This window comes from Sander lucioperca, chromosome 23 (assembly GCF_008315115.2).
Source record: "Sander lucioperca isolate FBNREF2018 chromosome 23, SLUC_FBN_1.2, whole genome shotgun sequence".
NCBI classification, from domain to species: Eukaryota; Metazoa; Chordata; class Actinopteri; order Perciformes; family Percidae; genus Sander; species Sander lucioperca.
In genome coordinates this window covers 8,487,903-8,499,847 of record NC_050195.1, presented here as the reverse complement: position 1 = coordinate 8,499,847, position 11,945 = coordinate 8,487,903, and positions in this window count along the sequence as shown.

Here is an 11,945-nt window from a genome sequence, read left to right as displayed (position 1 = left end):
TCTTTAAAAGTTAAAGTATTGTCAGGGCTCTTAAAAAAAAATCCAAAGCACTTTTGGCTTCCTCTCCAACATGGGTTGTAAAAAAACAAAAAAAACTAACAGATTGCAAAAGGGTGGAAGTGATAGCTGAGGTTGGCAAACATAACACCATGTGTTGGCTGTGAGCTTAGATGAAAAGTATTAAACATATACAACCTCTATTTTAACTTTATCCTGTTTTTTGGCTGTTCATGATTCAGCCGTGATTTTGTTGAATAGATTTTGAGTGCGCGGACACATATGGCTTTTGAAACTGAGTTCTGCTCTTATCTGCCATGACCTCGTTCACACCTGTCCTCTCAGTCCTTGCCTGCAGCCTCTCTCAGGGACTGATGATACCTGACGAGATGGAGTTGCACCTTCAGATGATCGCAGACAGATCTGATACAAGGTGCATGCAGGATACACAGTTCACCATACCCAAACTCAATAACACTACTATCCACACATCCTTCTCCAGTCAACGGTTACTGACAACCTGTTCTCACGTACTCACTCCGTAAAATACTGACGCTTAGTCGGTGGCTCTCAGCATCGGATACCGACGCAAAAATCACTCTTTAGCGTCTGTACAGGACACACCGCGCAGAGCAGCAGCTCGGCCGCGGCGCTGTAAGATGACGTAGTATTAAGAGCGACAACGGTAGCGAGTAGTATGAAAGAATCAGAGAGGTTGGTTGGGGTGGTGGATGGGTCAAGCAACACAGGACTTTCACAAGAGACCGGGGTTTGTGTCGCGTTCTTGTCCCGCATGTCACTCAAACGTACATTTTGTAACCCCACCCACAATCTTTTCCTAAACCTAACTGTCCCGTTCTCGTGCCGCATGTCAGTTAAACGTATATCTGGACCTAGAGCTTCAAAATGTGACGCCAAGAGTCCCAACCAAGCGCATCTTAATATGACGCCAAAGGGCTAGATGTGAGTCCCAAGAGCTTCAAAGATTGACGCCGATAGTCCCGACCCAGAGCGTCAAAAAGTGACACCAAGTGCATCTAAATATGACACTAAAAGAGACTTTTTGCGTCTATAACAAACGCCAAAAGTACCTGACCAAGCATCGCTTTTTAACGCAATGGGAGTTAGAATGCGTTGTTATAGACCACAAAGAGAGTAGGAAACGGGCAGATGGAGAAAAAGCTGGAAAGTGATCTAAAAAAAAAAAAAAAAAAAATCCCATGAAGCCGGGTGATAAAAGCTGGAAACGGATGAGAAAAGGTGGGTGCATGGCTACGAATATGAAATGAACTCTTTGGGTGAGCTGCAAGTTACAAAACCTGACATAATATTTTTTGGGAACTCGATAGTCTATAAACGGTGTTACACAGAGAAGCAAAACTCAGGCAATAAGAACACAAAGCCTGATTAGAGCTAAAATGTATAGTGCATCTTTGTGGAGCTGCACTCAGATAATAACTATCTAAACACTGTCTTAGCTAAAAGATAATTGCCCTGTTAGGCCTGAGAGCATACGCAGAGTTTGCGTAGGGGCAGGGGATGAATATATCTTCAACTGTGTTTAACATAAAACGTATTTTCTTATTCATTAAGAGCAAGCCGTTTACTAAGCAATATGCGTCTGAAGAGAAGCACTCAGACCATCAAGAACGAGAACCTGTAAAAATCTGTAAAGACGCCTTTTCTTTAAATTGCAGGTCAAGTGCTCCTCCAGGAGCTGAATCCATTAATGTATTATACAAGAGGCACTCCAAAACACAGGCAAACATAGCGGTTTTGGGGGGAAAGTCTTAATATCTAACTTCCAGGACATATTGGATGGAAGCACATAGAAAACAAATTATTTGGCTGTGTGTGCGTACAGAAATGAAATCATAGCCACTGGCAAGGTCTATATGATTGGTACATGTTGGCCTCATTAAACTGTAATTAACCTGAAATGTGCCTTTGGAGATACTCAAAAATGATTACGGCCCTTCATTTCAAATTACCTTGTGCTTTTACTCAGTAATGACAAACAAACTTTGTGCAAGAGACATTTTGATGGGAGGATGTTGGGTCTTTCCTCCCAAAGTGAGACATATAAATGAAAGGAAACATTTTCATTTCCGCTGTTGAGAAGGAAAATGAAAAGAACAACCTTCTTGACAAACTCCCAGAAGTGAGTCAGTAGTTTTTAGAGAACAACCACAGGACGTGTTATATCACCAGAGACGACACACAACTAGTGAAATACCTCCCTTATGCTGTAAAATGCAGAATGCAGATGGGGGAAAAGAATATATCATTGTTTGTTTGTTTCAAATTTGTTTATTAGGATAAACCCCTTGAGATGTACCATCTCGTTTTCGAGTGGGTCCCAACCTTGTGGAATTGTACAGTATAAGCAATTGCCTTTACTGGGAATTGTATAGTGCTGCAGGTATAGAATGAACTTGTTCCCTTGAGCAATGAGCTGACGGAGGCTGACATGTACACGGTTATTGATTTTAAAGGACCCGTCTATTCATGCATATAGGTGGCTGGGGGTTTAAAATGCCAACACGAAGAACCCTTTACACAGAAATACATCAAAAAGTCAGACTCTGGGATGGAAAAGCATCACAATGCATCAAACAGCTACCATAGTTTAGCAACTAGCATATGTGTGTATGCCCTCCACTGAAAGGGTAGCTTTGGTCCAGGATTCAGAGAACAAAGTTAGACAGACCCTTTGAACATGCTTTTAAATATTTCAGATAGCACTGATCAGATTAGGAATAAGAGCCAATCAAGGTTATATAGATCCTAGGTTGTAACCTCACACTAAATCAAAGTAATATGAGACAGACTTTGAACCTCGCATAGACCCATCCAGATGACCTTGGGATCACATTTGAAACGCTCCATTGTTATTGAACATGCGACAGAGATAGCACCGCCAATGACTGTTTGTAGTCTAATCAATGGCAGGCCTTTACCGGTTTCTCCTTTCTTTGACATAGATGTTTTTGTTACCGCAGATTAAAAAAAAGGTGGAGCAGACAGCAATGTTTGGCAAATCTCAAAAGGGATTTGAGGCTACAAATAAATGTGTTGTGTGATGTGTAATGTGTTGGGAAGGAAAGAGAAGGTCGATGTGTACTTTGCAGAGCTTGGAACTGAATATGAACCAGTTTGGAATTAGATTTGCGAAAACTGCCTCACTGGAAAGGTGTCCTGCATGAAGTAGCGGTTTGTAGAGATATTATGCTCTCGTATTCAGTAGGGTTGGGTATCATTTGGGTTTTTTTCCGATACCGGTGCTAAAACGATACTTTTAAAACAGTGCCGGTGCCTAAATGGTACCTGAACCAGTGCCTGAACCGAAATATATATAATATATTTATAATGTATATAATATAAAAAAAAGAATGGCGACATTAAAGAACGGCTTGTTTATTGCTAAGGCCATATGGTCAAAATTAAATGATCAATTAATAACGTATTAACAATAACTTAAAATTACTTATTTCACCAATAAATTGTTGGTAAACGACAAAAACAAGCACCAGATGGGAAAAGGGTATTTTACAATAACTTTGAATGCACCACAAGGCTGGCGAGTTTCAAGTAAATGCACCGTTTGTGTTGTTTTTCCGACAACGGCAGCTGTAAGACTGTACGTGTTGGAATCCTCTACAAGGAAATAGTCACATTTTATACCGCTTAACGTAAGCTGTCAGCATTTTAACCATTGTGTTTAACCCAGCTACTAGCTAACGGTAACGTAGCGTCCCGTGCAGCGATGCTTCTGAAAAAAAAAGTCAGGCACCAAAATTTTCGTCCTTATTCGGTCTTGTTACTAACGTTTACGTCGGAACCGGTGCCCTATTGGCACCGCGTTTCGGTACCCAACCCTAGTATTCAGCTACCGTAACTGTTGCTTCCACGGCCCAGCATCACATCATTAGCTTACTACATTGTTAGCCTGGGGTTGCTTGTTACGGGGGTCATCCCTATGTTCCTAGGGTCCAACTTTGAGTTTCAAATTATAGTTTAAAAGAGTAGACTTGCGATCATGGTTAGTACTTAGTACCATTCCAGAGCTAAGTCTTCTCAAAGTTATTCTGTTGCTCTTTTTCGTTTTAAGTTGGTCTAGCCTAGTGTTTTAACATTGTAAGAGATTGGCCTATCTTTGCAGATCAAAAAAAGCAAAAGAACGAACAGGAGGGGGACTTTTCAAATGCAGTTTGAATGGTAAAAATTCCTTTTAGCCACTGTATACAAGTCAAATATTTCGGTCTTGCCCACAAATTGGAGGGCGTAGGTTTCAAGTAGGGCTGGGCGATATGACCTAAAAATAAAATCCCAGATTTTTTCCAAAAAAATACGATTTAAGATTTGAATCGATTTTTTTCTCCCCCTACTTAAAATCAATCTGCAGATGACAAAGAAATTGTTCAAAACAAGTTTTAACTTTATTTTGTTTTGACTCACACACACACACACATGGGGCATGTATACCATTATGATTATTCATGCCAATTTTGTGGAAATATAAATTGGTTTGAGTGTTTTCCCTTTTTTTGGATGGGGGGGGGGGCTATATATTCAACAACAAACAAACGGATGCGTGAGATAAAGCTTTTCACACATACAGGTAATTCACTTCTCGTTCCTCGCTAAAAGTTCAAATCATTTTAACGTTATTGGGCAACCTTGCCCCTATTTTCACCTGTTGCTGAGTAACGTACATTAACATCCCATGGTCTCTTGAATGTAGCATACCTGTAGCAAGCTCCTTCGTAGTAACTAGCGGTAGAAACAAACGTCGAAGAGGAGCTCCGTGCTACAGAGCGGCGATTGCTAGTTGTTTAAGCCGCTACAGACCTCCATCACAGCTCGGTCGTATCAGCGGCATTTAGTAGATGTGTTGAGCCACAAAAGAGTTCCTCAACACCGCCTCTGGTGCCCCGCATGGTGGTCCTTTAGGTCAGCGGTAGCTGGTGGTTCAGTTATCCGAGAATAGGCGACTCTCAGCCAGGGACAGAGCACCGCGAGCTGCCGGTCATTTCGGCGGAGATTACGGATAAGTAAGTAATGAAACTACTAGTTAAGAAAAGAATTAATGTTAGTCCCTGTCGCTGCCATGTTGTTTGTGTATCTCTATGGCAAACGCGCGGGGGGAGGGCTGAGCCCGTTCGGAGCTATGGGAGCCCAGAGGGGAGCGTCGGCGGATGTTAAGGAGAAAATCGATTTTCATTTTAACAAAATCGACGTTAACTACACATTCGAGTTAATCGATAAAATCGATTTATCGCCCAGCCCTAGTTTCAAGGAGAATAGGCTATAAGCTGTAGGTGGGTGTTTTCATCATATTGACCCAGAGAAACACACAGTGAACATGTCATCTATTGTGCTGGAAAAAAAATCAAACACAGCTTGGGACAGGGTTTTCATATAACTCGTGAAACTAATGTTAGTTTAATTAGCCAGGCAGTTACCTACAGCTCATGAAATCTAGAAGCTAAAGCTAAATTTAGTGTACTTCTGTCTAAAATCAAGGACCCGTTTATAAAATAAGAATTTTAAATGCTAAACATGCCACAGTTATCATTGTAAACTGGGTTGTGCTAGGATGGATGAGTGATCTTGATTCTCATTTTGCTTTCCCAGAATTTGTCCCAGAGTGATGCCACAAAATATAAATATACTAATAGTTATTTTCAGTATTTGAGGACATACTCAAAGGAAGATAATGAGTTGCTAATGAACCCCATGATGGCAAAAAACAAATACGATGTGCCATAATCAACCAGTGAGGAGATAATTACTTATTCTTAATGAACAGTTCCTTGACCTAATTTACAGTCCTGGGAAAACACTTCAACAAATCCAGGCATCTCTTCAGAACAGTTTTATATCAGATCACGAGTTCTGATGTTTCATGTTGTGTAACTGATGAGCCCCTTATTGCAAAGCACATGTGTCCCTATCTTCACCATATCTTATATACAGTATGTCTGGCTCTAGGAAATCAAATCTGAAGTGATTGCATAACACGCATGACAGCCCCAAAGGTAAAGCTTGCAAGACAGAGTGAGAGGGAGGACTAAAGGAAGGGCCGGCTTTGAACTCGGCAATCTGCTGACCTTGGTTTTCGTGTAAAGACAAGCTGAAACACGAACAGACATTAATGGATAGTCTCACCAGAGTAACACTCCACTCTCTCTCCATCTATTTCACTCTCAGTTACTCTCCTTTTCGTGGCCTTGGCTAAAAAAAGTCATTTCCACTCCGAACACACAGTGAAAGTCTTAGCTTTAACAAGGCCCCTGAGAGTTTTAAGTCAGGGGCCTGAGGGGCCTCTGGAGCACTAGACCCCTCTGTATAACAACTGTATGCACAGTGTGTTCTACCAGATACTCACGGAGGTGCAAGTGGTGAGTAACATGAAATCAGAAAGGAAAAGCAGAACAGCAAAAGTTTCAGAAAAAGTGAATAAAGTAAGAAAACTATTTTACATCTTTGTATGGTTTGTGTATGGAATAGTTTGACATTTTAGGAAAAATGCTTATTTGTCATCCAAAATCAAAGACAAAATACCATTGTAGAGCTGGGCGACATGGAGAAAATCAAATATCACAATATTTTTGACCAAATACCTCAACATCGATATTGCTGCGATATTGGAGGGTTGATAAATGGTGCTTTCACAAAATATATACACAATACAATAACTAAGTGGGTAAAGGCAAATACTAAAAACAGTTACAACCGTCTGGGAAGTTCAGAAATTGACGTCACTTTACTGTAATGTAGCCTTTAAAACCAGGAAAAGACAACACTTATATTACAATATCCAAAATGTAAGATGATATCTAGCCTCATATATCGATATATATGGCGTCAGATTTATGTCATATCTTGCAAGCACTATAAAACATGATCCACAAGCAAATTATATCATTTCAGACGTGCAGATATTACTCTTCGCGCACCAATTCAACAATCGAGAATGTACAGGCAGCTGCAAGCGTAAAACAAAACATAGGGAAAGGGAAAGAATGGCACATGCATGTATAAAACTAAGCAGCACACGCACATAGCAGCCACAACGCGCCCGTGAGTGTCTGCTTTGCAAGCGATGGGAGGGCATTCATGCACTCGCAGGTAAAACTCTGGGGTGGAAACCAAGGGAGGCAGTGGCACTCCTATGATTGGTCACTTGCTTTCAACACGGTCACACCCACACACATCCTCGTCTTAAATCTGACACCATAGTTTTAATATCGATATATTGCCTAGCCCTTCATCATTTGTCCGTGCCCTCCAGAATGACCCATGTAAGTGTTTTCTGATCTGACTGACAGACATCCCCACATCATGATGTGACACCATTATCATTAGGTTTGGTTAGGTTTAGGTCCAAAAAAAAGCCAATTATTCATATCATGAAAGCATGGGAAACATGTCAAACATTGCCTTTTGAACATTTCAAAAATTGCCTTTTGTTAAGTATTAAAGCAACTTAAGTAATGTCTTCTTTTAAAGAGAATCATAAGCAACACTGTCATCTGCATAAAGATTACTCATTTGTAATCAGATTGAATTCGCTCGTCTAAATGAGATGGTGACATTGAGATGTTTTCTAAAAAGGCAGAGCCGTGACCTGTCTGCAAATCACTGACTCTGTGAAAGAACTGCTCCAGGGAACAGAAGATCATGCCTGCCAATTGCTGAATATGTACTATACTGGCAGTTTCACACCTAGAAAACTACAGTAATGTTCCAAAAATTTTAATGAAATGAGATGTTTAATCAGCTTGAGGCTGTGGAGAAATTGCTGCTAATCAATAGAGCTCCAGCTAATTATATATTCATTACTGTATTCAGCATTGATTAAAAGTTTCTCCCCGACTTGTCAAGTGTGGATTTTATCAGGGCAACACTTGGTGCCCTTTTTTCTGTGTTCTGAAAACGCCATTAGCTATAATTATGAATCCCAACTGTTAACATATCGATTCTCTTTCTTAATTAGAAATGTTATAAACCCCATAAAGACACGGCTCACCATTATTTTTGGCATAGATATGGCTGATTGAACAGAATAAATCAATGCGTGTTTGAGTGATTTTCATGACGGCGCTCGTGGTTGTCAGGGGCAACCAAGTAGCTCACAATACGGCATAAGAGGCAGTGGAGGGAGAATGAAACTCTTGCATGGTCCGAAGGAAGGGGTTTTGTCTGTCACGTATGCTGTCTTCTTTGGAAAATAATGAACATATGTTATATATTTTGTAACTCAAAACTCTGATGTTAATAATATCAAGGGTACCACTTTCAATGAAACCGTCCACATCAACTCCCCCGCTCCTCTCCTGACTGTCTGTTGCTCGTCTCTCAGCTCTCTCTCTCTCATTTATAAGTAAGATGTCTGCTAACTGACATGGTAAGCATGTAAAATTGATGGGCTATTTTTATCCCAAAAGCAAAGCTTAAGAAAGGGGACAGAGTCCATTTATAAAATCCTCGCCTGAAGGTAAGGCTTTCAAGGGACAGATAATGTGAGTGATTCCTATAGGAGAGATTTGAGCAGCTATTTATTTATTAATTTATTTCAACTTTCTCTAGTTAAGAGTTGAACTTAAACTCAAGGCTTGCTTAGAAGTCAAGACAGAACTGCAAAGCTGCCTGCAGTCCTTTATTGCAAAGGCAATATATCTGGTCTTCCAAGACATTGGTTCAACCCACGTATAGGTTTTCAAGCTTTTTTTAAAATTTATAATTTCCCCTTTTCAAAACATACACTTCTTTAATACATAGCCTATTTAAATCCTCCAAATGAGCAAACATGTCTATTTTTCAGTTTTGACTTGTTTTCCAAACACTGGATGATGCAGTTTTTCTTTTTAGCTTCAACACACTTCGAAATATTGGACAATTATTACAAAAAGTTAAGATTACTTGCTTTTCAGTCATCAGTTTCAGTGTCAAAATGGACTGGGAGATTTTGAAAACTAATTATTTGATTCTATAAACGGGTTCATGCCCCTGGGTGTAATACGTTTCCTCACTAATATGAAACGTGGAAATAAACTACCCATACTCTCTCAGATTTACTGCTGGCGTGAAACTTAATCATATTATGTGTTATCACTGAAGTTTGGTGCCACCTCGAGACAGTTGCTTATGGGGCAGGTCATTTTTGATAAACAATTTTTAGTCACATGTCTAGCTAATGAAATTATCAACTCTACTTCTATGTTGTCCCTCATACGACCTTCTGTTTTCCCAAGACAGCATATTGGGTGACCAAATATTTATAAGCTTTCATAGCAGGGCTGAGATGTCAGTGCAATGACAGGAGGACGCTCTCTTTCATCTAGGTGGGAATGTACATAATGCTGGAGAAAGGACCATTGACCTTATCATCACTAGTACCAATACGACATTGTAAAAATACTCTATTACAAGTAAAAGTCCTGCATTGAAAACGTGTTAATTAAGCAAAGGTAAGTAGTAGGGGTGTTGAAATTAATCATAGCCTCGATGCATCACGATGCAGACCTAGACGATTCTGCATCGATGCAGTGACAGACCATAATCGATTATTGCCCAATGATGTTACTTGTTGATATTCTGGTCCCTGCTTTTTTTGTTTTTGCCTTTTGAGTGTTGTCTGCTGTGTGGAGACTCCGCTCCATTCAGAACGTGTCTTTTTTTTAAGAGCAGATACAATAAAAGACTGCTTGATTTCGTTGATGAAAACCATGTGTAGCAATATATAATAATGAGGTGGTGACGCATCGTGATGCATCGTGATATCGAATCAATTCAAATCGTTGGTTGACAATCGTAATCGAATCACAACGTGACAACAGTGAAGATTCACACCCCTAGTAAGTAGGCTATAAACAGGAAATTGTACTTAGGGCCTAAGTAACAAAAGTAAAAGTGCTCAATGCAAAAAAATGTCCCCTGTGACTGTGTGTGTGTGTGTGTGTGTGTGTGTGTGTGTATGTGTGTGTGTGTGTGTGTGTATATGTATGTATGTATGTATGTATATGTATATGTATGTATGTATGTATGTATGTATATATATATATACACACACACACACTAGATTATTATTACTGATGTATTAATGTGAAAGCAGGATTGTCGTTGGTTGAGGTGGAGCTCATTTTTAACTATTTTGTTTAAGGCTGCAACTAATGATTATTTTCAATATGGATAAATCTGCTGATCACCATTGATCGATTCCTTGGTTTATGAAAATTGTGAGAAAGAGCGCAAAGTGACACCATCACACAGCTTGCTTAATAAAATTATTTAAATAATTACAAAAGAGGCAAGTAGCAGCTGGGATTATGACTTACTTTACTAAAAACTTAGGCTACTTTTTGGTATTTTAAAAAAACTGTTGCCAATTCATTTTCTGCCAATCGATTAATCAACAACCATTTTAGCGCTCTGTACTGTCGGGCAGTTTAATCTATAATAAAGCATTATAAGCTCTTCATACCTTTTCTATGTCAAATTGTAATTTCTAAGTAAGTAACTACAGCTGTCAATTATAATATATGTAATATAATATAGTATATTATAAATATTGCTCTCTGAAATGTAGTGAAGTTGAATTATAGAGTGGCCTCAAATTTGTACTTAAACACAGTTGGGTTATTTGTCCTCCCCTGAGAGGCTATTATTAACGTTTCATTAACATTTATTCAAAACCAAAATCAATACAACACTCACTGTTTCCAGAATTTTAGGAAAGTCACAGTTACCAGACATTTCAACTGATCAAGTTAAACCACTTTTCTCTGTAGCTTCTCAGCCAAATAGCTTAATTTTGTCTTCATGGAACCCTACTGGGTCTGTTTACAGAGCAGCATCACACTGTATTGTCCTGGCAAAGCACATTACCGCAGTGTTAAAATGGCACTGTCAGTGGGCGCCAACACGCTACAGATCTGTAAGGCTGATCAATACACAAACATGCAGTCGGACTGCATTTGCACACGTGATTGATGTCGTTTTAATATCTGCATTTCAAATGTCTCTTTATCGTCCTGCCAACAGTATACGGCACATCCTCTCCCCAGGACAGCTGACAGCCAGCACTAAGAAGGATGTAATTTTCCCTGGTCTCCAACTCAAGTTTAAATGAGCCTGCTTGTCAGAAAACCAGACATTTTTAAACTATGTCCATTAAAAAATAAACTGTTTTGACTTCTCTGAAATGTCAAACGGAACTATTAAATAGAGTTTGATTATTTGAAATTACACTTCTTTGCAAATACAGTATTTAGTAAGACTAATTCAAGCATGAACAGTTTTAAGCAGGGTGAAAAGAAGCAGAGGGGGGTGGGATGTTTTTTTGATGAAGGGACCGTCATCTGGTGATGCCTGTAGCCGGCTCACAGTCACCTATTGGCGGCTAAACAGCTGCCGCTGGTAGCCGGCGTCCCGGAGCTCTGTAGCGGCTAAATACAACCAGCAACTGCTGCTCTGATTTTATCGTTCTATCGCACCATAGACTCTTCAAGTTACAGTGCTTTACTTAGTTTAAAATACTTATATTTTAGGTACATAATATATGGGCCATTGGTGAAGAAGCATTGATCACTTTGAAGGGGGGGGGATACATTTTGTCCCCACCGGGGATACAAATAATTCAGCAGAGGCAGGGATATATAGACCAGAAAGGGGGAAATCCTACGCATCCCTTCCGGCAAATCGCACCCTGATTTTAAGTACTGTATAGTCAAAAGAGTGCTGACAAGGTTACAACCAAGACTAATATGGGTTGTAGTTATAAATCATATGGTGGTTTATGTTGTGTTTTTAGTATGTTGTATGTTTTAGTAGCAACTCAGTTTACAGTCAGCATGTAGAAAGCGGTCACAAAAGGCCAACAAATCTCATTTACCAAAGATCAGAGACAGGTCAATCTGGCAATCGTACACTGGCCGCTATTT